General features: G+C 40.1%; 1 pseudogene; it reads left to right on the top strand.

Moving 5' to 3' along the window:
- The first annotated feature begins 851 nt into the window (after positions 1 to 851).
- LOC100755028 overlaps positions 852 to 25982 on the top strand; it is a 29811-nt pseudogene continuing 4680 nt past the window's right edge.

The following is a 25982-nucleotide window of genomic DNA, read 5'->3' on the forward strand; positions in this document are numbered from 1 at the left end:
ATTCTTTCTTTATTCTGTATGTTTGGGGTTTTGATTATTATGTGGCAAGGGGACTGTTTTGTGGTCCACTCTATTTGGTGTTCTGTAGGCTTCTTGTACTTTCATAGGCATGTCTTTCTTTAGGTTGGGAAAGTTTTTTTTCTATGATTTTGTTGAATATGTTTTCTGCACCTTTGAGGTGGGTTTCTTCACCTTCTTTTAGGCCTATTATTCTTAGGTTTTGCCTTTTCACGGTGTCCCTTATTTCCTGGATATTTTGTGTTAGGGATTTGTTGGACTTGAGATTTTCTTTGGTGGATTACTGCATATCTTCTAGTGAGCCTTCAACACCTGAGATTCTCTCTTCCATCTCTTATATTCTGTTGGTTGTGCTTGCATCTGTAGCTCCTGATCATTTACCCAGATTTTCTAATTCCAGCATTCCCTTGGACTGTGTTTTTTTTCATTGTCTCTATTTCAGCTTTCAAACCGTGCAATGTTTGAATTGTTTCTTGCAATTTTTGTTTTGTCTTTTCCTCCACTTCTTGAAATTTTTTTTTTTTTGCTTCCATTTCTTTAAAGGATTTTCTCATTTCCTCTTTTGGGGTTTCTACCATCTTCATGAAGTTGTTTTTAAGGTCGTTATCTTCTGCTTCATCTGTGTTGGGATGCTCAGGTCTTGCTGGTGTAGCATCCCTAGACTCTGTGGCATCATATTGGTTTTTCTGTTGTTGAATGTGTTTTTATATTGTCATCTTCCCGTCCCTTCTTTCAGTGGGTGCAGGTGGGGCCTCTTCCTCTCCTGGTGGGTATGGGTCCAAGGTTTTCTTCCAGTGGGTGCAAGTAGGTTCAATATTGTGATGGGCCTCATGATGGGTGCAAGTGAGTCTGAGACACTCCCTCTCCTGGTGATGGAGGCGGGACTAGCACACGGATGTCAGCAGACTCTGGTTGCTTGGTCAGCAGGGGACGAGTTGACCTGCCCACAGTCCCCAGGCCCGGAGCAGGTTATAGATCTTTTAATTTATTTTAATTTGTATGCGTGTGTGTATTCGTGTGTGTGTGAGTGTGTGTGTGTGCGTGCACACGCAGCTGTAGAGACCAGAGGCATTGGATCCCCTTGAAGTTTCAGTAATGGACAGCTTTGAGCCACCTGACATGGGTACAGAGAAGCGAATTAGGTCCTCTACATGAACAATATACAGCTCTGGTTATGGAAGAGACAGAGGATTGCTGAAGAAAATATGACACTGGAGACAGAATTGGAGTCTTTGTGGCCTGGCCCTACTTGCTGTTCTTTCTCTGCTTTTTGAGTGCAGCTACTAAGTGATTAGCCAGTTTCCTGTTTGCATGTATTCTCCACCACAATGGGCTGTGTCCTTCTGAAATCATAAGACAAAATAAACCCTTTCTCACTTATTGTTCTTGGCAGGATATTTTATCATAGTAATAAAATAAACTGATACATTACATAGCAAAAGCTAGCCAGTAGAGAGGAAGCTACCAATTAAGTTCAAGCTTGGTTTCTTCATGTCTTGTAAGCAAAGAATGTAATTCAGCAATAGTGGCTTGACATCTAGTTCCAGCATGTAGCCAACACTATTGGTGATGGTATACTGCATGGGATATTTCAGGGCCTCCCCTAGCCAACCACTCATAAGGAGATAGGCAACCCACAACTCTGAGATTTCATTTAGTAACTACATGGCTTCTGGAAGTGTCTTTCCCTATTCACACAGGGTGATTTCTGCATCTAAAGTCTAATTGATCTCTTTATGTTTACAGGCACAGGCAGTTGTGAGATAGTTCAATTATCTTTTTGGGTATCATCTATGCCTTGCCCAACTGCAAAACTTCGAAGAGTTATATAACCATGCCTGACTCTTGCACACTGTGAAGACTTGTTTCTCATCCCCACTCCTTTAGGTGCATTTGTGCAAACTCTAAGCTCCAGTTCCAGGAATGGAGGAAAGTCACAGGAGACCAGGATGCTAAAGAGAAATCAAGGAGTCACAGGAGGATAAGACACACTTTATTCCCTAGCACTCAGGCTCCTAGGCAGATAAATGCTGGCAGTCACCCAGGCACACATTAACACACAGGGGTAGCACACCAGCAGGCCTAGGCATGCATATAGACCACCGCACAGGCTGCACAGAGTTAGGCACACAGGCCTACATGTAAATACACATAGGCAGGTTATGATGGCCAAGGCTCAGGCTTCTGATCTCAAGGCCATATTTATACAAAAATCACACAAAAGTGTCACTGTGCCAGCCATAGTTATATAATAGACTACATCACTGTTTACTGTTGGGTTCCCTCGACACCACATTCTGGCTGTTTTGTGCTGACTCACAGATGCACCGATATCTAGCATTAAGCACTGAGGCCCTTGTCACATGTCCATATAAACACCATGCTGTCCAAATGTAAACTGGCCCTTATACTCTGTTCACTACAACTTGCATATCTTTCAGATACTTTACTAGGTCTCTAAGATACTCAGAAGTTAACATTATATAATGAAATCATTTTGCAAATGGTGGGCATTAACTATGCAGACTTACCACCATCTGTTCCAAGCAAGTGATGCCAAATGATTTGGGCATTTAGTAGCTAAAAGTATACTAGAAACAAACAAAACATTAACAAGGCCCAGGAAAGTATGAAAAGATTCCATCACTCTTGTTGCTTGTTTCCTCAAAAAGCAATTTTGTGTATAGCAGCGTGGATGGAAGGTACTATTTTATTTACTTCTCTATAATTCACAACCATTTCCCTTTGGTTCTCCTGAGTCCTAATTCTGTGGCACTTCCACGGCACAACCACCCATTTATCTAATCCTGTAGGCCTCAGTGAAGCTGGATTATGCTGCTTCTCCTGGCCTGGAACCATGGGAATGTGGCCATGCTCTCTCCTAACACACATATTCCAGCTTCCTGGGTTGGGCAGGCTCCCATTGGGCATATCTGGCCACTGAAAGGATCCAGAACTGAGCAAAACTTCTTGTTATTTTTCAGGAGACAAATGTACATAGCATAGCATTGAGGGATAACTGGCCAGAATCGGGAGAAGATTAAACCTTTGACCCACACCACTCTATCTCCATGTCCATCTGCTGATGGCCATTGTCCCAAACATTTTAGATGCCAATATGCAAGCAAGGTGTATATGGCTCCAACATGTAACCAATCCCAAATATTCTGCACATTAGGCGATAAATCTCTGACACAACATGGACTTTCTTGTTGTCCTGCAAGGCTGTTACCTGTGTGAAACCTTGACCAGCTTATAAGGGATACAACTGAGGCAGGTCTCTTAACCTTAAAAACAGCCAGCAAAATGGTGGCCACCTAATGCTCCTCTCCCCCTTTGGTGAAAGTGATCAGGCTACAGCCTTAGAGAAGCTCACAAGCACATCTGCCTTTCTGACCCCAGCTCCCACAAGGAACACCCCAGCAGGATACAAATCGTGCCACATTTGCTTTTGGTTGGAATGGGGCAGGCCTCTTTCTCTTCCTTATTTTCTCATCCCTCTTGCTTCTTAAACACTTTATGAGTTCAATTTGCATTCCAGTCTAAGTCACTCTGATCCACCAGTGCTTTTACTACCTCATAAAGATCATGTCCTACTGTGGCTCTCAGCAAAGCTACAGAATTTCCACACTAGCATAGAGGTCTCTGATGAACTGTCCTCCTTATCTCTCCAGCAAATACAGACCTCGCTGACCTGATGAACTCAGGATCACACAACACTTCTATGTCCAGGTCTTTCATTATCATTCCTATTTCATTTCTTCCCATCTGTACTGTTTGCTTCTCCCATTTAAGATTTTGGATCCTGGGAGTAGCTATTTAGCACAGTTCTAATTTGTTCTTTCTCTTTTTCATACATACAAGGAACAGCAAGCCAGGACCTCTATCTCATCATTGTTTATAATTCACTTTCACATCCGAATCAGCGACTAACATGGAGATTGCATCCATATGTTTCATCTCATAATTTCACCATTATGCAGGCAAGTACTTTCTGGCCACACATCTGAACTTCAGTTGTATGTCTTATCACCCATAGAATAAGAAATCCAACTATTGCTGCAGCTTGCTTATAATGTGCTTCTGTATGTGCTACTTTCTGGGGTTGCCATATAGTTTCTGTCTTTCAGGCATTTTTGAAGTATCTTAATATTCTCTTGGTATACCACATTTATCAAGGAGGTGTACCATCCCATATTCCCTGCGGGATTTCCATCCTGATTTTTCCCTCTGGATAGATAGCTTAATCTACATCACGTGTATTATCCTTCCTAGCAATGACATTGCAACTGCTCTGTAGCCAGAAGTCTCACTATTCCATAGCACATGCAGAATGGTGAGAATAACCCTGTGGTGCTTCACTGTCCCTACACAGCTTAGCTTCATTTGCACGTCATATCACACACAGCAGGGACAGCATAGCTGCACCCAAATGCATCTTTGTTTCCATAAGGTCTATGTTAAGGCACCAAATATTGTGTAACTTTTTCCTGGGGAGATGTGAACAAATGGCTGCTCACCACACAAAGAACACCAGTGACGGAACAAAGAAATGATTCTTCCCAAGTCTAACTTTAGCTGATTAATGAGTTTAACTGGGGTTTCCTACAATGAGTGAGGTGGTTGGTTATAGGAGCATGGAAAATTTAGGGGCAACTACACAGCCAGAGAAAGCACCCCATAATGGTTAACTGTATATATCCCTGGGGTCTCAGGCATCCTCTGGGTGCTGCATTACATTGTGAGCCCTCTCCCATTTCCATAAGAGAATCTTAGTGCTTTCTTGTCTTATAAGGTTCTTGTGTGGGTAATACAGGTGTTCTGATTTCAAGACAGCAGTGGCCATGGCAGGTCTGGAGGGAGCGTTCCACAGCAATCAATCTGTGTTTTGCAGAATGAGCTAGTGCTAGAGATTTGCACAATTCCCAATGCATTTATATGGTGACATTTTGGATAACCATCTTAAATAGGGTCCTGTTGCCTGAATGTTCTGCGCTCAGGATTAGAGATCATTGCATTCTCAAGCAGGAAAAAAGGTACATGCCTGAAATTTCAATACCCATGAGTCAGAGGAAAGAGGATCACTGCGAATTTAAAGATAGCCAGGTTAACAGAGAGAATTGCAGGCCAGTCAGTAATAGTGAGACAGTCTCAGCAACAACAAACAAGCAAACCTCAAGAAAAGCAAAAAGAAACCCTTACATTCTTTCATGTTCAAGCCCTTAGAGCTTCTTCTCTATACTGGAACATCGGAGAGAGAGAGAGAGAGAGAGAGAGAGAGATGAGAGAGAGAGAGAGAGAGAGAGAGAGAGAGAGAGAGAGAGAGAGAGAGAGAATGTTTGGGTCCATGGGTCCATGGGAGGAAATTTGATACAAATCCACAAATCCACAGTGACTTGTCTGAAGCAGAGGAAAAGGATCCATACATGTTCTTCAATTTCAAGAATTCATTCCAAAAAATCAGAAGGATTTAAAGTCATACCAGATACTGATATACCAAACCATGGCAACAAGAAATACAAATGAAAACACAAAACCTCCAAAGAGAAATAATAATGTTTCAACAAATAGACCCCCAAGTTGAAATAACCTATGTGATGCTCAGAAAGCATTTCAAATATTGATCCTAAAGAACTCAGTGAGATGTAAGATAATATGGATAAACAATGCAAATAAGTGAGATAAATGCAGGATATGAATGTGAACTACACAAAAGAAACAGAAATCATAAAAAGAAACCAATAAAAATATTGTAACTAAAATTTCCAGAATATGAACTGAAAACAATAGAGAGCTTCTAAAATATATTGGATCATGGAGAAAAATTTAAACAAGCCCAATGAACTAACACAGTAAAAACATAAAAAGAAAAAAATTAAAAAGATGTTTTAAGCTTGTATGACAGTAAATGAAGAAATTATATAAACTGTGGTCATTCCAGAAGGAAAACAGCATGGAAAAGGGAATTAAAACCTATTTTATGAAATAATGACTTAAAGCCTAAATATTTAAAGGTACCTATGTCCTGATGAAAAAGGCTGAAAGAAATAACATATTAAACAGAATCAGACCTTCATTGTTACTGGGAGCCAATGTGGAATGACCACTGTGTCTACAGTGTATAGCCAATGGAAAGTCCCTATTTCATCAAACTGAGGCCATGCCCAAGTGTTCCAGGATCTAGGTGTGGTCCTGAGGTTCCAGAACATGGGATTTTTAAATGCAGAGACCTCATCCTAGTGTCTCCCTTGGCACCTGCAGGGTATCTGGGCTTTGCCGAGTAAGCAGTTTAGAATGACCAGTTTTAACAGATGCTAAACCAAGCTGTTAGGCAGCTGGAGGGGGATTCCATACAAACAGGCGGATCAGATGACTGGTTAGCTGGAGGAAGTACTGCTGAAACAGGCAGTTTTAACAAAGGCTGAGATAAGGTAGCTAGGACACCCTGACCTTTGGTTCCTAGAACAGAGTTCAATGATTGTCCATGGGATTCTCCATCAAGATCAGATTCTAGTTAAACCTGGAATGGCTCAGTAAGAATACAAGATGGAGGAACCTCTGCACTGTCCTGCCCTGTCATATCAACCTGACATATTGTAGTCAAAATAACAACAACAAGCAAGAAAAGAGATCATAAAAAAGCAAAAGAAAAATAATATGCCATATGTAATGGAAGGCTCATCTACCACAACAGGATCTAACACAAACCTCATAAGACAGAAGAAAATGAGAAGATACATCCAAACTACTAAAAGAAAAAGTATCGACCATGAATACTATAACCAACAAGTCTATCCTTCTGTCTTGGTTGGGGTTTTTGGTTATTGTTGTTTGTTTGTTTGTTTGTTTATTAAATTGCACAAAGCTAGGGTCATCTGGGAGGAGGGAGTCACAATTGAGAAAATGTCTTCATCAAATTGGTGTGTACATAAATCTGTGGGATGTGTTCTTGGGTTTTTTTTTTCATATTTTAGAGGCAGACTATCTCTGTACAGCTTTGGAGCCTGTCTTGGAACTTGCTCTGTAGACCAGAATGCCTCTGCCTCCTGAGGGCTGGAATTAAAGGTGTGCACCACCACTGCCTGGCTGGTGGGGCATGTTCTTGATTAATGATTGATTATAGGAGGGCTCAGCTCAATGTGGGTGGTGCCACCCCTGGGCTGATAGTCCTGGGTTCTATAAGAAAGCAAGCTGAGCAAGCCAGGGGAAGCAAGAGAGAAGCAGCACTCCTCCATGGCCTCTGCATCAGCTACTGCCTCCTAGGTCCCTGCCCTGTTTGAGTTCCTGCCTTGACTTCTCGTGGTGATGGTGTGCAACCTGAGAGTAGTTAGATGAAATAAGTCTCTTCCACTCCAAATGACTTTGGCTGGGGTTTATCATAGCAATAATAAACAAACTAAGATACCTTCAAAATAACCTCTTTCATAATACACTTAAAATAAGAATTTCCACTACTTAGATCAGTCCTACAGCAAACACCTAGGGGATTTCTATGCTATGAATAAGAGGGTTGGTACCATCTTTAACTCACATTAATAGACAAAACTCACTACGCAAAGAGATACACAGAAGAAAAATGTGAAGGAAATTAAAAACAGCATGTCAAAGAACCCCCTAATCACAAAAGAGAATACTAAAAGAAAGGTAAAGGGAAAAACCAAAGTAATGGAAAGAAGAAATTAATATCCTTTAATAATAACCAATAACCCAAAGATCAGACTCGCAAGTCCAAACATAGGTTTGGCTGAATATATTAAAAAATAATTCCTAGATCATATGATCCATGAGAAGTTTAATTCATTGAGCCTGCATGAGTGTGCTGCTTGTGTGTGTGTGTGTGTGTGTGTGTGTGTGTGTGTGTGTGTAGTGAAAAAAAGATATATCATGCAACTGGAAACAAAAAATGTGAAGGATTAGCTATACTTACAACTGGTAAAAAGAAACTATTATGGTTTGAATGTAAAATATCCATTTCCCACAATAGACAGATCATACAAGCAGAAAATCAATGAACATATAATTGAACCTCTCTGTGGAGAAAATGGATCAAACACACAGATGCAGAATATTTCATCCAATACAGACAAATACTCATTCTATCAACAGCAAATGGAACATTCTCAAGTGTGGTTCATAGGTGAAGTGCAAATTATGTCCCAATAAATTAAAAAATCATATCATGTCACTCAATAATGAATTAAAACTACAAATTAGCAAACACTATAAATTACACTAGCACATGGAAATTAAACAACATATTCCTACATGGCCAATAGAGGAAATCAAGAGAGAAAGTAAAACATTTATGAAGATTAATGAAAATGACAACACTGTATAACCATATAGCTGTGGGACAGTAAACAGTAGCAAGAGAAAATTTGTATCAATAAATACATACATAAAAGACTAACAATGTACCACCAAGACTTAGAAAAGGCAAGACATTACAAAGCAAAAATATAGAGCAAAAAATTAAAATGACACAAAATATGAAGTTAGTTTTTCAAAAAAATAAAGAAAATTAACAAATATTAGTTGAGAAAAAAGCAAAAACCCAAATAAACAGCAATAGAGATTTAAAAGGATATATTACAACTGATGCCACAAAAATGCAAAAGATCATAAAAAGTAGTAAATTATAAAATCTAAACTTTAAAATATAGAAGAAATTGATAAATTCTTGAATGCATATAGTTTGTGAAACAATCAAGAAAAAAATTTGAAAATCTAACCAATTCATTACTGCATGATGACAATGACATCAAAACAGTGCTTAAAATTTGTCTAAAAGTCCCTAACTTAAAGGGTTTCTTGCAGGTAAACTATACAAACATTGGAGGAATAATTATTCAAATTCCCTTTATACCATTCCAAAGAAATAAATCAAAAAGAATTTTGTCAAACTGTTTTTCATGAGGACAGTACATTTTTTCTACTTTTTAAATTTAAATTAGAAACAAGCTTGTTTTACAAGTCAATCCCAGTTCCCTCTCCCTCCCTTCCTCTCCCGCCCCCCACTAATCCCCTATCCCATCCCCTTTCTGCTCCCCAGGAAGGGTGAGGCATTCCATGAGGGATCTTAAAAGTCTGCCATATCATTTGGAGCAGGACCTAGGCCCTCCCCCTTGTGTCTAGGCTGAGAGAGAATCCGTCTGTGTGGAATGGGCTCCCAAAGTTGACTTGTGTACTAGGAATAAATACTGGTTTACTACCAGAGGACCCATATATGGCGCATGCCTTTAATCCTGGCCCTTGGGGCAGAGGCAGGTGGATCTCTGTGGGTTCAAGGCCAGCCTGGTCTACAAAGTTACACAGAGAAACTCTGTCTGGGAAAAACAACAACAAAAAGTCAGGCAGCGGTGGGACAGTACTTCTTATAATAAAACTATATAAAGATACAACATCATATTACAAACCTCTAACTCTGAGAAGCATAGATTTAAAACAATTCAATAAAATTATGAATATAATCTAGGAATACATAAAAAGAAAAGATATTGTGATTAGGTATGAGTCTTTCAAGGATGTAAGGATGGGCAACCCTTGCAAATGAGTAGATGCAATCCAGTACATCAACAGAATGAAGAATGAAAACATATGCTTGTAACAATGGGTATATAAGTCTGGAATTAACTAAAACCCCAAAATGGAGGAACACACTGTAAGGTTTTTTTTTGTTTTGTTTTGTTTTCTTAATTGGAAGTGGGATTATCTACTTCTAATCTGGATCAGTGAGGTAGGAAGACTCGCCTTTACTCCAGATCTTTGGAAGTGGGAAAACTCACCTCTAATCTGGGTAACATCTTCTTCTGGAAGCCTGAATAAGAACATAGAAAAAGAAAGCTTGCTCTTTACAAACACTTCAAAAGGGACTGAGGACATTAATATAAACCCAAAAATGCTAAAATCTTCTGGAGATAAACACAGGCTAAACGCTTCAAGAAAAAAATAAAAGAAGAATGGGCTAGAATCCATGTAGCGTGAAAGTAGAAACAGAGTTACTGGTGTTGGAAGAAGCAGCAGAAGTGGGCCAGGGGCACAAGGAAGGGAGTGGGGAAGAGGACCATCAGAAAGAGATGTGTACAATTTCCTGATAAATTCATTGCTTTGTAGGGCAAAAATAACTAATAAAGCCAAGGTGTGGTGGCGCACACCTTTAATCCCAGCACTCGGGAGGCAGACACAGGTGGATCTCTGTGAGTTCAAGACCAGCCTGGTCTACAGAACTAGTTCCAGGACAGGCTCCAAAGCCACAGAGAAGCCCTGTCTTGAAAAATCAAACCAACAAAAACTAATAAAAAAAAAAGATGAAATCTCAGTTGTGGACAATTGAGATCAGACTATGCCCTACCCTAAGTTACTCCATACTATACAAAACAGTGCTTTTGATTGCCTTAATTGAGTTACTCCACTAGGAATAACACTGTTCCTTGGGCGGGCTCTACACCACACAAAATGAAGAAAGACAGCTAAATATTAGTGTTCATCCTTTTCTGTTTCTTGACTCTGGATGCAATGAGACCCAGTTCCTTTAGGCTCCTATAATTGTGACTTCCCTGCCATGATGGACTGCAACTAGGAACCATGAGCCAAAATTAAACTCTCCCTTAAATTGCTTTTATCATAATATCTTATCACAGTAACAGAAAAATCATCTTATTCAATATATTTATGCTGAGAGGTTAAATTGTAACTGTGGAAAGGATAGGGTAATATCAATAGCCTAAAATGAAATGAAAATTACAATTTTTCTATTAAAACACGCACTCAGAACTATTTCCACATACACATTTCTCTTAGTACACTAGATTTACATTTTCTAAGGGAACTTCACTGCAAGTAAGGAGATGCACATTTTAAACAGAATTAGGGATGGGGAGAGGATTTAGAGGGTAAAGCACTTGTTATGCAAGTGTGAGGACATGACTTTGAATGCCCAGAAGGCTCAGACAGCTGCTCACAATAACACACTTCTATAATGCCATTGTTCCCATAATAAGATTTGAGGCAGTGACATGAGAATCCCTGGAGACTCATGAGCTAGCCAAATTGGCTCATGCAGTGGCTCAACAAGAGACCTTGTTGCAAATAAGAAGGTGAGGACTGACACCTGAGGTTGTCCTCTGCCCTCCACATGTACATCAAAGCAAGAATATGCCTACATTAATACACAAAACACTGACACAGAGCATACACACATATCAAAACCAAGTAAAATTAAATTTGTTTTAAGAGCTACCACACTTATTTTACTCACATAACTAAAAATGTAATCCACAGGTTAGGTGGGCTTCAGATACAATTTGAACTAGGACTCAGTCCCAATGTCTGATTCTTGAGGATTTGCCCTATGTACATCCGTTTTATTCTCAGGCCCCCCTTTCCTCTTAGTACCAAGATTGGTCATTTGTTCTAATCTACAGTAGCTTCATTCTTGAGAATCCCCAAGAAACAGACCATAAAATAGAGTTAATAGTGCTAAAAATGCGTTATCTTTACCTGAACAGGAAATGGGTAAGAAGAACTACGTGAGAAGTCAAACTATAAAAATCATTGACAGCCATGTCCACACGAAGCTCTTGACCTAGGATGTCCCTTCAAAGTGCAAAGACACACATACCTTTAAACTACACTGATCAGCTATTGGATAGGAACTATCCTGGGAAGGGGAATGACTTTGGGCCATGTTCTCTGTAGCTGAAGCAGTTTTTAATAAGTGTGACAGATGAAGCAAAGTGACAAGTCCTTCATTGATGAGAAACAGGTGTTGTTTTTCTCCATTTACAGAGCCATTGTCTATTTTGATCAGAGAATTGACCTGAATTACCTTTTCAAAGGATGCCTCTCCTCTTTTGTGTAAAGGATACAGTGGGGAAAGTATGGAAGCAAGAAAAGTAGTTAGGATATTTAGGTTTTAGAAATATGTTTGGGTTCCTAAAGAAAGAGACTATAATTTCAAATAAAATATCTCTACAAGGCAAAACATTGCTTCTGATTAGAAAGGTGTGCTATTTGCAAAAGCAGAAGAATGAACACACCAAGACAGGAAGTTCACTTAACTTTTATTCTAATGTAGGTAGTGACTGTCTTTTCCCTATTGTCTGTCATCCAACTTCACAATCTTCCATGACTGGCTAGTTTTACAAGGTCAGGAAGATACAGAGATTTGCAATAAAGTCTTATTTAAATCCATAGGATTTGTTAGATCATTCTAGTGAATGTCTGTCTATAGAAGCAAACTGATGATGTTGCACAGAACACTGTAGCATCAAAAGACCAGGGAGGGGTGTAATCCGACTTCTTCTGCCAGTGGTTAGCTATGTAACACATTATTTCCATGAAGGTTGTTGCTTCAGCAGGGACTCATCTGCCCCTGAATAATACTGGGCTTTCAGAGTCTTTGGCCATCCCAGCCACCCAGGTCTATTGAAACTTAATTCCCCATTGATATTTGATTGATTCCATGGACACTTATTGTTTTGTTGTCTGGTGGATATTTGCTGGTTCACATACAAGTATTCCTTGGCTATAGGTCTCCCTTATTTAAACACTAATGCAAACACATCAAGAATACACACACTGCCAGATTTAGCCAGTACACAATAATTGAAATGGCTTTGGGCTTACTCTTTGTGGTAGTTGTAATGTAATAAACCCCCATAATCTCATAATCCCATAATCTTATAGGGAGTGACACTCTTGGGAGGTGTGGCTTTGTTGGAGTAGGTACAGTCGTGGTGGAGGAACTGTGCCACTGTAGGGGCGGGCTCTGAGGCTTCTTATGCTCAGACTACCATCCAGTGTGTCAGTTGATTTCTTAATGCCTGCAAGATGTAGCGCTCTCAGCTACAGCACCACCTCTGCTAGCATGCCACCATGCTCCCAGCCATGATGATCATCAAATGAACCTCTGAACTGTAAGCCTGCCCCCTTAATTAAACGTTTTCTTAATAAGAGTTGCTGTGGAAGATTGAGTCAGGGGAAGAATAGAGGAGAGCAAGAAAAGAAATACCTTAATAGAGGAAGTCACTATAGGTTTAAAGAGAAATCAGGCACTAGGGAAATGTCCAGAGATATATTAGGATGATCCCAACTAAGAATCTAAGCAATAGGGGAGAGGCTACCTTAAATGCCCTTCCCCTATAATGAGATTGATGACTACTTTCTATGCCACCATAGAGCCTTCATCCAGTAACTGGTGAAAGCAGAAGCAGAAACCCACAGCTAAGCACTGAGCTGAATTCCTGGAATCCAGTTGTAGAAAGGGAGGAGTGATGAGCAAAGGGGCCAAGGCCATGCTGGGGAAAACCACAGAAACAGCTGACCTGAACAAGGGGGAGCTCATGGACCCCAGACTGATAGCTGGGAAACCAGTATAGGACGGAACCAGGCCCTCTGCATGTGGGTGTCAGTTAGGAGGCCTTGGCAGTCTATAGGGTCCCTGGAAATGGAACAGCATTTATACCTAGTGTTTGAATGGACATTGGGAGCCCATTCCCCTCAGAGGGATACTCTCTCACTCTGCTTAGAACAGCCTAGGCCCTGCCCCCAAATGATGTGACAGACTTTGATGATCTCCCATAGAAGGCCTTACCTTTTCTATGGAACAGAAGAGGGATGGGTTGGGGGCTGGTGGGAGGGATGGGAGAATGGAAGGGAGAGGGAACTGGGATTGATATATAAAATAAGACTGTTTCTAATTTAAATAAAAAAGGAAAAAATGAAAGAGTTGCTGTGGTCATGGTGTCTCTTCACAGCAATAGAAACCCTAAGACACTCTGCTCCAAAACTTCAGATACTTGAGACACTATCAGTTTCTCACTATAAAATTGTGACTGTTCCTTGTAACATTCTATTCTGCATGTGAAGAGAGAGATATAAAGTTCAATAGAAGGACAGCTCTTTTTGTAAACCACATAAGTAGGAATGACACTATTCTAAAGAGACACTTGTGTCTCCCTCTTTGGCTATCAGATTATTGAAACAACAGTCCCCAGTGAATTGAAATTTTCCAGAAATCTCATGCTGGGAGAAGGAAAAGGCTGAAGCCTGGAGCCATCCAGAGGAAGAAGGGATTTCACACAGTTATGACTACTAGTCACATAGCTTTGCAGGAGATCCTGGGGCTGAGACACTGATGGGGCAGTGATAGATGGGACCTCATATTGATCAGGACTGCTTGTTATGCATACTTTTATTTAAATCTGAACCTCATGTCAGCAATCGGAAGTTGGACTTTGGCAGTAGTGTTCACTGGGACTCTGTTCCTTTTCCCAGTGTGGTCATACTGAATCAATCTTTTTTCTCCTTTTCACTATTCCTTGTATTTTTTAATTGGCCTATTGAGGCTGGGTGGCTGTGCCTAGCTTGTCAGTCTTGCCAAACTCAGGTTGTGACACTAACAAATAGGGTAGCATGATCTTTTTTCTCTTATTCTTCTTCCCTTCATTCACTAAAATGTAAGTACTCTGTACACACAAGTACCACCAGTTCAAGGTAGAGAAAGAACAGGCATCCCAAGGTTACTATGCTGAAAACTGTCATCCTCAACAAAGAAAGTCAGGTAGTGAAATGAATTTGAACATATTATTTCATCTGACGTTTATTATGACTGTTAATGTAGACAATTTTGCAGAATGGAGGAAATTCAATTTGTAATTTTATACAATAGAGCACATGCAGTGTATGTTGACTTTACATAATTTGTCAAGACCAGCAGACTCAACAGGCTAAGCTAATGCACCAATTAAAGACAAGAGTCGTGGTGAAAAGTAGAGATGGATTTATTCAATATGGCTACATTGAAAGAGAAACAAATGAAGGGGTCCAAGTCCACCTACATGAGCTTTAGTCATAGAAGAAGAATTGGGAAAGAGACAAAAAAGTGTGCATAATTCAACAGTCCTGGTCTAGGTGTGGTCTGCTTGATCATTTTCTCAGTGGCAGTCCAAAGTTTCCAAAAGCTGATCCAAAGTTTCTTGAGGAGATGAAGGTGTTCTCTGGAGGGAGATGCTCATTTATGCTCCAGAACACAGCTTCACACTCCAGGATAATTGCCCTCATCTGGGTGGGTGGAATATCAGTCGTGTCCTGCCAGGTTTTGCTGTTGCTGGACTATAGGGTTAGGAAAATGACTTGACTTTCTACCTGCAGCCTTGAAGCAGGGTGAGATAAACTGGATAGGTAGGAAGAGTCAAGCAGGAGTCTGAGGCAAAGGAAAGGAGACACAGAATGAGGGCAGAGAGCCCAGCCTCTCCTGCTGCTTTTAGTTGCTTTGTGAAGCTACATGAGGTGCCAGTGTTGTCTAGCAAAGGCTGCTTCTAAGAGCCTGTTTCAGAAGAAAGATGTTCTTTTTTTCCCTGGCTCTCTTCTCTACTTACATGGCCCTCATTTGTGTGTTCTAGCATTTGCTGAGAATTCCTGCCCCTATTCTAACCCCCAATGATAGATAGCTCATCAGAAGTTATGGCTGTGTAATGCGACTCCTATCCATATTTTAGATACTTTCATTCACCAACAAGTTCCCCTCCAGGGTTTCAGCAAGTTTTTAAAACATCTGGTAGCTAAAAGAGGCAACACTGTCCGTGGGTCTTTCCCTTCGAAGACAAAAAGAAAAGGATTTGTTATAATAGTCCTGAGAGTCACTAGGAGATCCCTGAATTGATGTACAACCTCCCAGATAATACTTCAAGTGGTTCTGTGAGTCAGAAGTTTGTCTACCTTGTTGTTAGAACATAGCCATGTACCTTTAGGCTCCATCCCGTAGCCTGCCTGAATTCGGCCACATCTTCCTGTAGTTCTCTCTTGGACAGAAGGCTAAGAAGCAGTATATGCTAGGACACAACAGTTCTCAAGTTATAGTGCCTAGGGACTGAACACTCCTTGGCATGCATCTCCTGCTGAACTACATACATCACATAATGTAAAACTTCCTGCCACCCCTAAGTGGTTATGGAAAAGTCAAAGCTTTCCTTCGTTGAGGGGACTGGTCCAAGACTCTTTAGAGAAACTGTTCGGGGATTTGGTTCTGAGATGATGGCTGCTCTCTGAAGAGGCTCTTCAGGCCACTCCTACCATCTATTTCTTGGAGGGCTCTCTCTCCTCTCTCTCTCTCTCTCTCTCTCTCTCTCTCTCTCTCTCTTATACTCATTCTTAATTAAGCTAATCTTTTGGCTTTAAGGTGAAGCCCCTCCTTCTCTTTAAGTCCCAACCATGTCTAATTATCTTCATATGTTGTATTGTTTCTATCTAGTACTCTCCCAACTCCTGCACCTCAAGGTCATACAGTCTAGGGGTCTCTGTTGCATTCATTTTCTCAGACAATTAAATAATTAAAAGGCAGGAAAAATTTTTAGTGTCACAGGTAGCATTGGAGAAATCTCAAACACCACAAATAGGCGTAAACAAAACCAGGAGATGAAGAAAGGCATTTATAGAAGGTGAGGAAACACAGGCATGCAGCAGACACAGAGAAAAAGACCCTCTGCAAAGCAGATGGGGCACCCAGAAATCTAGAAAGCCAGTGTCTTCTTGGGGGTTCAATTTTTTATTTTTAAAGTGTCTGAAGAGTTTTTCTGCACTAATTTAGGGTTGGATGCTTTGAAGAAAAGATAGGATGGTTAATTAGCCCACAACTGTTGTGTGAAGTGTCCTGAGCAGGCCTTCAACTTGTTTAGTCAGTCCATCAGCAAGGAGCATGCTGGTGAGAGAAAGAAGCCTATAAGGCCTTTATTTTAAGCTACCAAGCTTTTATCTCAGGCCAGGAGGTTGAATAAGAAGCTGGCCATCTTGAAAATTCACCTCCATTATTTCCTAGCCATGGCCCCTCTCCCCATCTGTCCATTTTAAAGGGGGTCTGTCTAACTAACTGTACTCTCTCAGAGTCAGACCATGGCCTTGAGACCCTTTCATATAATAAGTCTCATGTCTGAATTTATGTGTCAGTTTTCCTTTGTGGACCAACCACTGCAGCCTGCTTTAATCCTTTCTAACATTTTTTTCTCACAAGGAAATACTGAGAAGTGAAGTGTGTGGGTTCCCAGGTCCTCTTATCAAGCAGCAGTTAGACTAAAACTCCATTCTTCAGTTCCTTACCACAGATCCTAGATTTTGTGGGCCAGGAATCCCAAATCAAGCCTGAGCTGGATGCCTTCAGGGCAAGGAGTTCATGCATATATTCATTCTAGACCTGAGGGTGCAGCTATGATGCTGAGATATTCATGACACTGTCCATTTTCCTTAAGAGGATGTTAACACAAGACTTCCTTTAGAGTCAGACATCCATCTCTGGTCAGCCTCAGAAAACAAAGGCATTTCCTTCCTTGTCACTGAGCTTTACCTTTAGAGCAAATGAATGGAGAATTGCAGATCCTATCTAGGGAGACTTCTAGCTTCACTGGTATTAGCTATTAACTCCAAGAGCTGGGGAAAATTGGGTAGCTTCTACTTGGTCCTGTAAATACTTGAAGCACAAAGACACAGAGAAGTGAAGGGATGGTGTCATACCAATATGCAACATATCTGACAAGCTCTGTGTGTGTGTGTGTGTGTGTGTGTGTGTGTGTGTGTGTGTGTGTGTGTGTGTGTGTGTGTTGCTGTTGTTGTTTGGTGATGGAGGATCAAAGTCTGGGCCTTGCCCATGCTGAGCCAAGGAGCCAACATTGAACTACATCCTCAACTCCTCCCAGACTTTCCTGATGCCTAAGGCAGTGGTTCTCAACCTATGGGTTGTGACCCATTTGGGGGTTGAATGATACTTTCACAGGGGTTGCCCAAGACCATTGGAAAACATGGATATTTACATTACAATTTATAACAGTAGTAAAATTACAGTTATGAAGTAGCAACAAAATAATTTTATGGTTGGGGGTCACCATAACATGAGGAAATATATTAAAATGTCACAGCATTAGGAAGGTTGAGAACCGCTGCTCTAATATAATTAACAAGGAAACAGTTGTGAGATATAATCACATACACACAGAGAAACACTTACTATAAGTTATTTAATGCATTTGATTGTTCAAGAAAATGTATGATATACACATAAAAGCCAGAAACAAGTTCAAGTTTCTGTAATTATTGTTAAGAAGAAAATACTCTTGTCTATAACATTATGGGAAATACAAGAGTTTAGAGGCACATTTTTAGAATTTGAAGTTCAGAAGGTTTCTATTCATTGAAAGTTGAAAACTCATGTTAACAGTGGCATTATCCTAGACTTGTTAGCGGTCACCTTAGAAGGAAGAAAGCATGCATGAGAATGAAGGTAGCACATGGGACAACCAATCATTAAATGATATGAAACACCCTTTATCTGACTATTTGATCTGGTAGATTTAAAGGTATCCTGTGTCTCTTCCCTTTGTTTTTCTCAATATTTTTAGGCAATATATTGCTTTTTATTTTCTGCCACTTACAAACAAAAATAGTTCAATGAATACATTCTAAACTTTGTTTTGTCTCTCATTGCATACAACATTCATACTGCACACTAGGGAAAATTCCAATCTGTTAATTAGAGATTGAGAAGATTGCCAAGTGGGCACACAGACATTAAAGGTGCCGACATATACAAGAAAGACCTATGGTTGAGAACAGAGCAAAAGAATTTCAGAGCTTCGCAAACTTAAACGATTATCTGTCCATCACCATGTTTGTACAGAGTTGGAACATCCAAAGAGGAGGAAATAACTACAATTACAGGAAGGCCTCATAGGAGCCAGGGCTTAAACCAGCATATCTGCTACAAGGCTACAATTGTGCGGTGGTTGTCACTTTACCTTTTTCCTTGTCTTAGTTTTTAAAGAAGGAAACAAAATGTCGCAACTATGTAGCCACACTGTTTTCCCCTTTGTCCCTGAATCGATGTCTCAGCTTCCCACTAGTGTTTATTTTTCATTCCATGATATACATAGCTCCCAAATATATGGGGAGAGGGGTTAAACGTTTACATATAGTAGAGAAACCAAACTTCTCTTCCAAGAAGTTGTCTAGGTGTAGGTGAACCTGGTGGGACCTCTAATAGTCTCAAGTGCTTGACTGGCTTTGGTGGGGATCTATGTAAAGCAAGCCTGTGGCAATACTGGTGTGGTTGCCAACATAGTAAGCACTCAGAAACTGCTTTTGCTAGAGGCATTGTCAAGTCACTTGGGCCCATAAAGTAAGTAACTAAAAGCCAGGCATGCCTGCTTTCTTTTCTTTTTTCTTTTGTTCTTCTTTTTCTTTTTCTTTTCTTCTTTCTTTCTTTCTTTCTTTCTTTTTTTTTTTTTTTTTGAGACAGGGTTTCTCGGTGTAGCTCTTGCTGTCCTGGAACTCACTCTGTAGAGAAGGCTGGCCTGGAACTCAGAGATCTGCCTGCCTGTGCCTCCCTAGTGCTGGTGTGCTGCTTTCTTTTTTTTCTATCTATGCCCTTATCATCAGCTTTTACAGTGTCTTGTTCCAGACCCCTAAGGCACCCGATGGTCTGTTATTGTTGTCATAAACCTTTAATTTCAGGAACAAGAAGACTGGTGAATAAACAGTTTTATGATAAGGGACTGAAAGTCACCTTAAGCAGTGATGAATCTCACAAGAGAAATCATCCCCCAAACAGAAGCAACTCTCTGCGATGGTGAGATAATCTTAATCATTTTATGGAAACTAGGTTGCTCCTTGGGGCAATAAGGACCTCTTTGAACCATCTTGCAAAGCCAGAACTGAGATAATGATCAACCAGACCAAACTATGACCAGATTGCTTGCTGCCTACCTCTAGTTCTCCCTCTCTTATAAACCTAATTCCTGCCAATGCCCAAATGTGGACTTGAGTCATACTGAAGCTCTTTATTTGTGCCTTCCATTGTGGACACATTGTTTAAGTCCCCTTCCTCTGACTTTTCACCATTATTTGTCTCTTGAATGGGTGTATTTCGTAAGAGCCTAGTTATTGGAAAACTAGGAGCCAGAGCTTTCCCCCTACAAACTCCAGTCACATTAATAGTTCTGTGCCATGAACTGTGAAGGAGCAATGTGGAGTGAGCAGACAGGCATATCTGTCCATAACAATTATGAGTAGACACTGGAAATGTGAGCAGTCTGTCTCGTGAAAAAGTTTCTAATAATATTTGCCTCAGAATTCTATGCAGGCAACCAGACAAAGCGCTTTAATTATTTTGAAAATATTGTGGGGACTTTAGATATGCTACAATATCCAGGAAATGATTCCCTGTTTAGTAAAGCTGAAAGAGAAGTAAGAGCTTCAGCTCCTGGGCAGAACATCAGTCCCATAGAAACTCAGGCCAGTTATAAACTAGATGAGTTAGTAATGCTTTCAAATGTTTTCACAGAATGCCAACACAATTCTCTCGTCTCCAACAAATAGAGGGAAAAAATCAATTAATTATTTACAATTTTACTCACATGAATTATAATTTGCACCTTAAGAGGCCACTTACTGCTAGTTGTTTGTTTTGGTTGATTGGTTTGTGTATTTTTTTGTTGTTGTTCTCTTCTTTTCACTTTGTTTCTGTTTGATTTTTTACAGCACAGAGTCCTTTCATGTAGCCCAGACTGTTCTCACACTTGTGACCCTCCTCCTTCAGCCTCCATAGACATAAAACTACTTCTAAGTATTATGACACCTGTCTGGTTTCTGCATTTCCCTTTTTGCTGTGGTCTCTCTCTCTCTCTCTCTCTCTCTCTCTCTCTCTCTCTCTCTGTGTGTGTGTGTGTGTGTCTGTGTGTGTGTGTGTGTGTCTGTGTGTTAAGAAGGTAGCTAACTGGAGATGCCTCCTCCATTTCTTGTTTCTCACTGAATGAATCATGAGGGGCTGCGGAATCTTTTTTAAATTAATTTTTATTCAAATTAAAAATCTTATTTTACATACCAATGTCAGTTCCCTCTCCCTCCTGGTCCTCCCATTCTCCCCACCAGTCCCTGCATCCCACGCCCACCCACTCCCCATCTTACCCCCCCACCTACTCCCCAGGGATGTTGAGGCCTCCTTTGGGGGATCATCAAAGTCTGTCACATCATTTGGGGCAGGACCTAGGCCCTCCTCCATGTATCTAGGCTGAGATACATTTCCCTCTATAGAAAATGGGCTCCCAAAGCCTATTCGTGCACTAGGAATAAATACTGGTTACACTGCCAGAGGTCCCATAGACTGCCCAGGCCTCCCAACTTACATCCACGTTCAGGGGGCCTGGTTTGGTCCTATGCTGGTTCCCCAGCTGTTATCTGGAGTCTGTGAGTTCCCACTTGCTTAGGCCAGCTGTTTCTGTGGTTTTCCCCAGCATGGTCCTGACCCCTTTGCTCACCATTCCTCCCTCTCTACAACTGGATTCTAGGAGTTTGGTCCAGTGCTTAGCTGTGAATCTGCTTCTGCTTCTATCAGTTACTGAATGAAGGCTTTATGACATTTAAGGTAGTCATCAACCTCATTATAGGGGAAGGGCATTTAAGGTAGCCCCTCCACTATTGGGCTGAGGAATTTTAAACGATTGATTTGTTATACTCTAGAAGAAATTTCTAACTGCCAGATTTCTAAGCCTTGACCAAAAAAAAGTATCAATGATGAAAACAGACTTAGATCCTTTGACAAAAAGCAAAACAAAACAAAACAGCACGTAACCAAAGACAGAAGTTGACAAGGGTAGACAGCATGCATACCTACCTTTCAGTGATGACTTAGAGATTCATACTCAATTCTGAAGACATGATGAAAATTGATGATTTCAAGCAGAATGGAAATAGGAACAAATGTGTCTTCCCCAAGGTGCAGAATTGGGAAGGACATCGCACAGCTAGAGTAGTTCAGCTGGAAGACAAACTTATTGCAATACTCCACATACAACTGTGTAGTAGCTCACTAAGCTGTGTCCTAGGACAAATACTGGTAACTAAAATGGTTTGGGCTTCTTATAGAGATTTTTGATTAGTTATCTTTGATTTTATTAGACTCACCTGCACTAATGAGCAGGCTTCTTCTGCTATGGACTTTTACTATGCTCCTATTTCTGATGGGGCTGATTTATGCAAAATCATCTCCTCTAAGAAGAACTGCCCTCCATAGGTGACTGCTGTGAAGCCGACACTGTACCCTCTTATCTATCTCATCCTAGAAGTGAGCACAAGGTAAGCTTGTTTTTTAAATAGACCTGAAGTTTGGGATGAAGCTCAGAGGTAAGAAGGAAACTGCTACCCTGAATACAATGACAACTGACTATTCATGTGTGAACTAGTCCTGTGGCCTCTTTTCCGGACTGTTTTTCTCTTCCTGCTTTCACTTACTTGGATTTTGGCAGCTTGTTTTCCAACCACTGAATGTGGTCGCAATATCGCCACTGCTATCCACAATGTGAAGATCCAGCTAAGTTTTTCACCAACATAAACTGGAAGGACTTGATGGGAAAGTACTTCTGTGTATGTTTATCTTATTGATTGTTAAATAAAATACTGTTTGGCCAATGAGACAGCAAGTAGACAGGACTAGGAGTCAAAGAGGATTCTGGGAAATGTAGTAGAGAAGTGCTGATCCAGGCAGAAAGTGACATAGCAAGGAAACTCATATTTAAGCAAAGGAGAAACAGGAAGGGCCCTCTTTTTCCCCTCCGCTCCTGCTCCAATGACAAGATGTGATCCACCGACAAGGAGGGACGCCAATAAGGCATCCAATAAGATAAGTCTTATAAAATATATAGGTTTGTGATAATTAAGACTGAGCTAACAGATGAGAATCCTAGTCATTGGCCAAGCAGCTTTGTACCTAATACAAGTTTCTGTGTATTCATTTGGGCCTAACTCGGGTGGGTGGCTTGCATAAATCTCACACGTGGCTGTGGGGCTCAGGCGGCATTTGGCAGAAATATTTATTGTAACAAGGACTTTTTCAGCCTCATTCATATTCAGTGTAAGGCTTGCCTCTTATGTCCTTATTTCAGATTCAGACATTAAACCTGGCATATTCCTTGTAAGATATATGCTGTCTTGATTTGCTGTAGCTTTATGATTTGAACAAGCCAATCACAGCAGAGTCAATATACTTCGTACATTACTAGTAGGATGAAGTCTATTAACACTCTGATCAAGATTAGGCAGTAACAACACCAATACAATTCCTCGCTTCAAATGATCATAAACTCTTTAGGTCCAGGCACAGTCATTGTGTGTGTGTGTGTGTGTGTGTGTGTGTGTGTGTGTGTGTGTGTGTGTGTGTGTGTGCGTGCGAATACATACAGAGGGGAAAACCAAATGTATATTATATACTTATATCTATAAACCATATTCATGTATATTTGTTTATATACAGAAATTTACAAAAATCACATCATTGTTTTCCTCAAAGCAATTTTGACATTTGTTATTTTTAATACTGTTTTCTCTTTATGTAGTATTTCAGTGTATGGCTACAACACTGATACTTAGAAAATTAGTATTGATAAATTTGGACAGTTTCCAAAATCAGATTATCATGGACACTAAAACAAGTCACACATGTAACAGTATATCTGTACACTTCTAGTGGAATGTTCGTTGTGTTGAACTACTAATTCAAATCTTTAGTTCTTTTCTTTCAGGGGAAAATTGTAGGCCCTGTGATTCACAGGCTCAGTTTGAGATTGTAGGAGATAAACATCAGAACTCAAAAGCCTTCTTTGACATGGTCCCAGTTTCATTATATTTGAATGAATTGTTGTTGTCTCTATTGAGAGGATTATGATTCTCTCACGTATTATCGATGACTTGAGTTTTAGGTATTGTTGTTCAGTTTGTAGAGTGAATGTTTTAAATGAACAAAGCACTCTGTGAAAGTAGGAGTTTTTTTCCTTTGGGTATGGAGTGGCAATCACAAAATGATATAAGAAACTTCTTCCTGAATTAGAGATGCCAAAGCCTTCCTTGAACTTCATAACAAGAGGTTCATTGGTTAGTAAAACTTTTTTTAGCAATAATGTGCTAATTTCTACCATGATACTTTTTCTTCCCTATTTTAAGCTTAACATATCTTTTGATTATCATAGCAACTGACAATTGTTCTATTTTCCTAACTTATTTGGTTTGCTGCCTCCTGAGGCCAGCATTTTCATTTACCAGTATTGGAATGGAATAAATGTTTTCATTTTTTCTTACATTCATATTTTGATGAGCTAGAATATTATAAGCATTTGAAACTCTTGCAGAACTGTGTTTTTAGCCATGTGAAAGGTACACAGATCCCTTCAGCAATCACCTAGAATCTCAGTCAGACAGAGTTGTTGTAAGGATACCAAGGTATCTACAGTGCTAGACCTTGAATAAAAAGTTGCCTCATGAAAAGCTAATGTGCCTACAGGGTAGGGTCCATATATTTGGATTTTTGAATACCACCTAAGAATAGGTTATTTAATGTACTAATTTATCAGGTTTATCCACCATTTCAAAAACAAGGATGTTATTTCTGGTATGACTTAATGGTTCTTTATTTCCAGGGAAGCTGGATAATCATTTAAACAATTTGGGAGAGAAAACATGGAAATATAAGTTTATAAAATCAGTCATCTGTTTCACGCTGGGATGAACACTTGTGATTCCCGTTCTTTTAATATGCTTGTTTCTCTGAAATGTTTTGTTCCAATGTAAAATGGCATTTTAGTTATCCATTTGCACTATTTTTCAAATATTAACCAAGTGTTCCAACATAAAAAGAAGTACATATGAGAGATCACAGAATTCTCCTTTATAGTTTAATAAAGGCTATGCAGATAAATGTTACCCATAGTTATTTGATTCTCTGCATTCCACTGAGTTTCTTATCTGAAAAGTGCTATAATCCAAGTACTTATCAAAATCTGATCAATATTGATTCTCAAGTAATGTTCACTGTCCACTGAGATATTTTTATCACCAAAATTAACATCACATTCTTGAATCACACCATTTGAGAGATGTATGCTTACAATTTTTGTTATATAAGTTTCAATGGTTGTCTAGTAGCAACTTATTGGTTGGCCAGTCTACACAAGGCTTTCATTCCTGGGTTCATCTTTGGTTTGAAACATTTAGATTACAACCCCAATGTTACCTCCTAACCTCTACATATAAACCATTCAACTGCTGCTTCTTCTGAACTCTATCTGCATTCACATATCATCAAGCCTCCGCACACATTCTACTCAAGAGAAGACCCTAAGTCCATAGGCACATGCTGTGGCCCAGACAATTAGTGTGTGTCCCTCTGAGATTCTTGGTCCCTCCTTTATCATTTTCTGGAGAATTTCACATACAACACATCATCCATGCTGTGGACGAAGGTCATTCATTTCCATCAAGTGAGCTCCCAGTTGCCCCTGGAAAGTGCAGGGGTGAAAAGAAAGTTATAGAGACTGTGCTAATGGCTGGGAGGTTCCTATGACTCCAAGATGGAAAAAAAAGAAACTAGTTCCATGACAGTCTCCAAACCCACAGAGAAACCCTGTCTTGAAAAACCAAAAAAAAAAAAAAAAGGAGAAAGAAAGAAAGAAACTCTTAAAGACCATAACTCAGGTTGGTTTGTCAGCCCTTTTATTCAAAAGAATGCCTTTAAAATATCCTTATGGCTGGATAAGGTAGTATACACATTTAATGCCAACAGTTGATAGGCAGCCTGGTTTACACCATGTGATCCTGTCTCAAAAATAAAATAAAATAAAATCCACTGATAACTTGGGCCCTGTCCTGTGACATGTGCTCTTCCACAACTACACAACATCTGGCTTCTTGTCACCAGGAATTTTTATCAACCAAGTCCTGATTTTCTATTGTTTTCTATTGAAGTGGGCTGGCTTCTCTCAACCAAGCATCATTACATTCTCAGACTTGATGGCTCAACCTGGCAGAGGGAAGAGCCTGTCCAAAGATAAGATCCACAGAGCTCCTGAGGGAGGTGGGGGAAGGGCAGAGCAACCAGAGGAAATCAGCTGGTTTTTGCATAGCTTGTAGAAGGCACATTAAAAGGGCATATTGTA

Source organism: Cricetulus griseus, chromosome X (assembly GCF_003668045.3).
Source record: "Cricetulus griseus strain 17A/GY chromosome X, alternate assembly CriGri-PICRH-1.0, whole genome shotgun sequence".
In the NCBI taxonomy this organism is placed as follows: domain Eukaryota; kingdom Metazoa; phylum Chordata; class Mammalia; order Rodentia; family Cricetidae; genus Cricetulus; species Cricetulus griseus.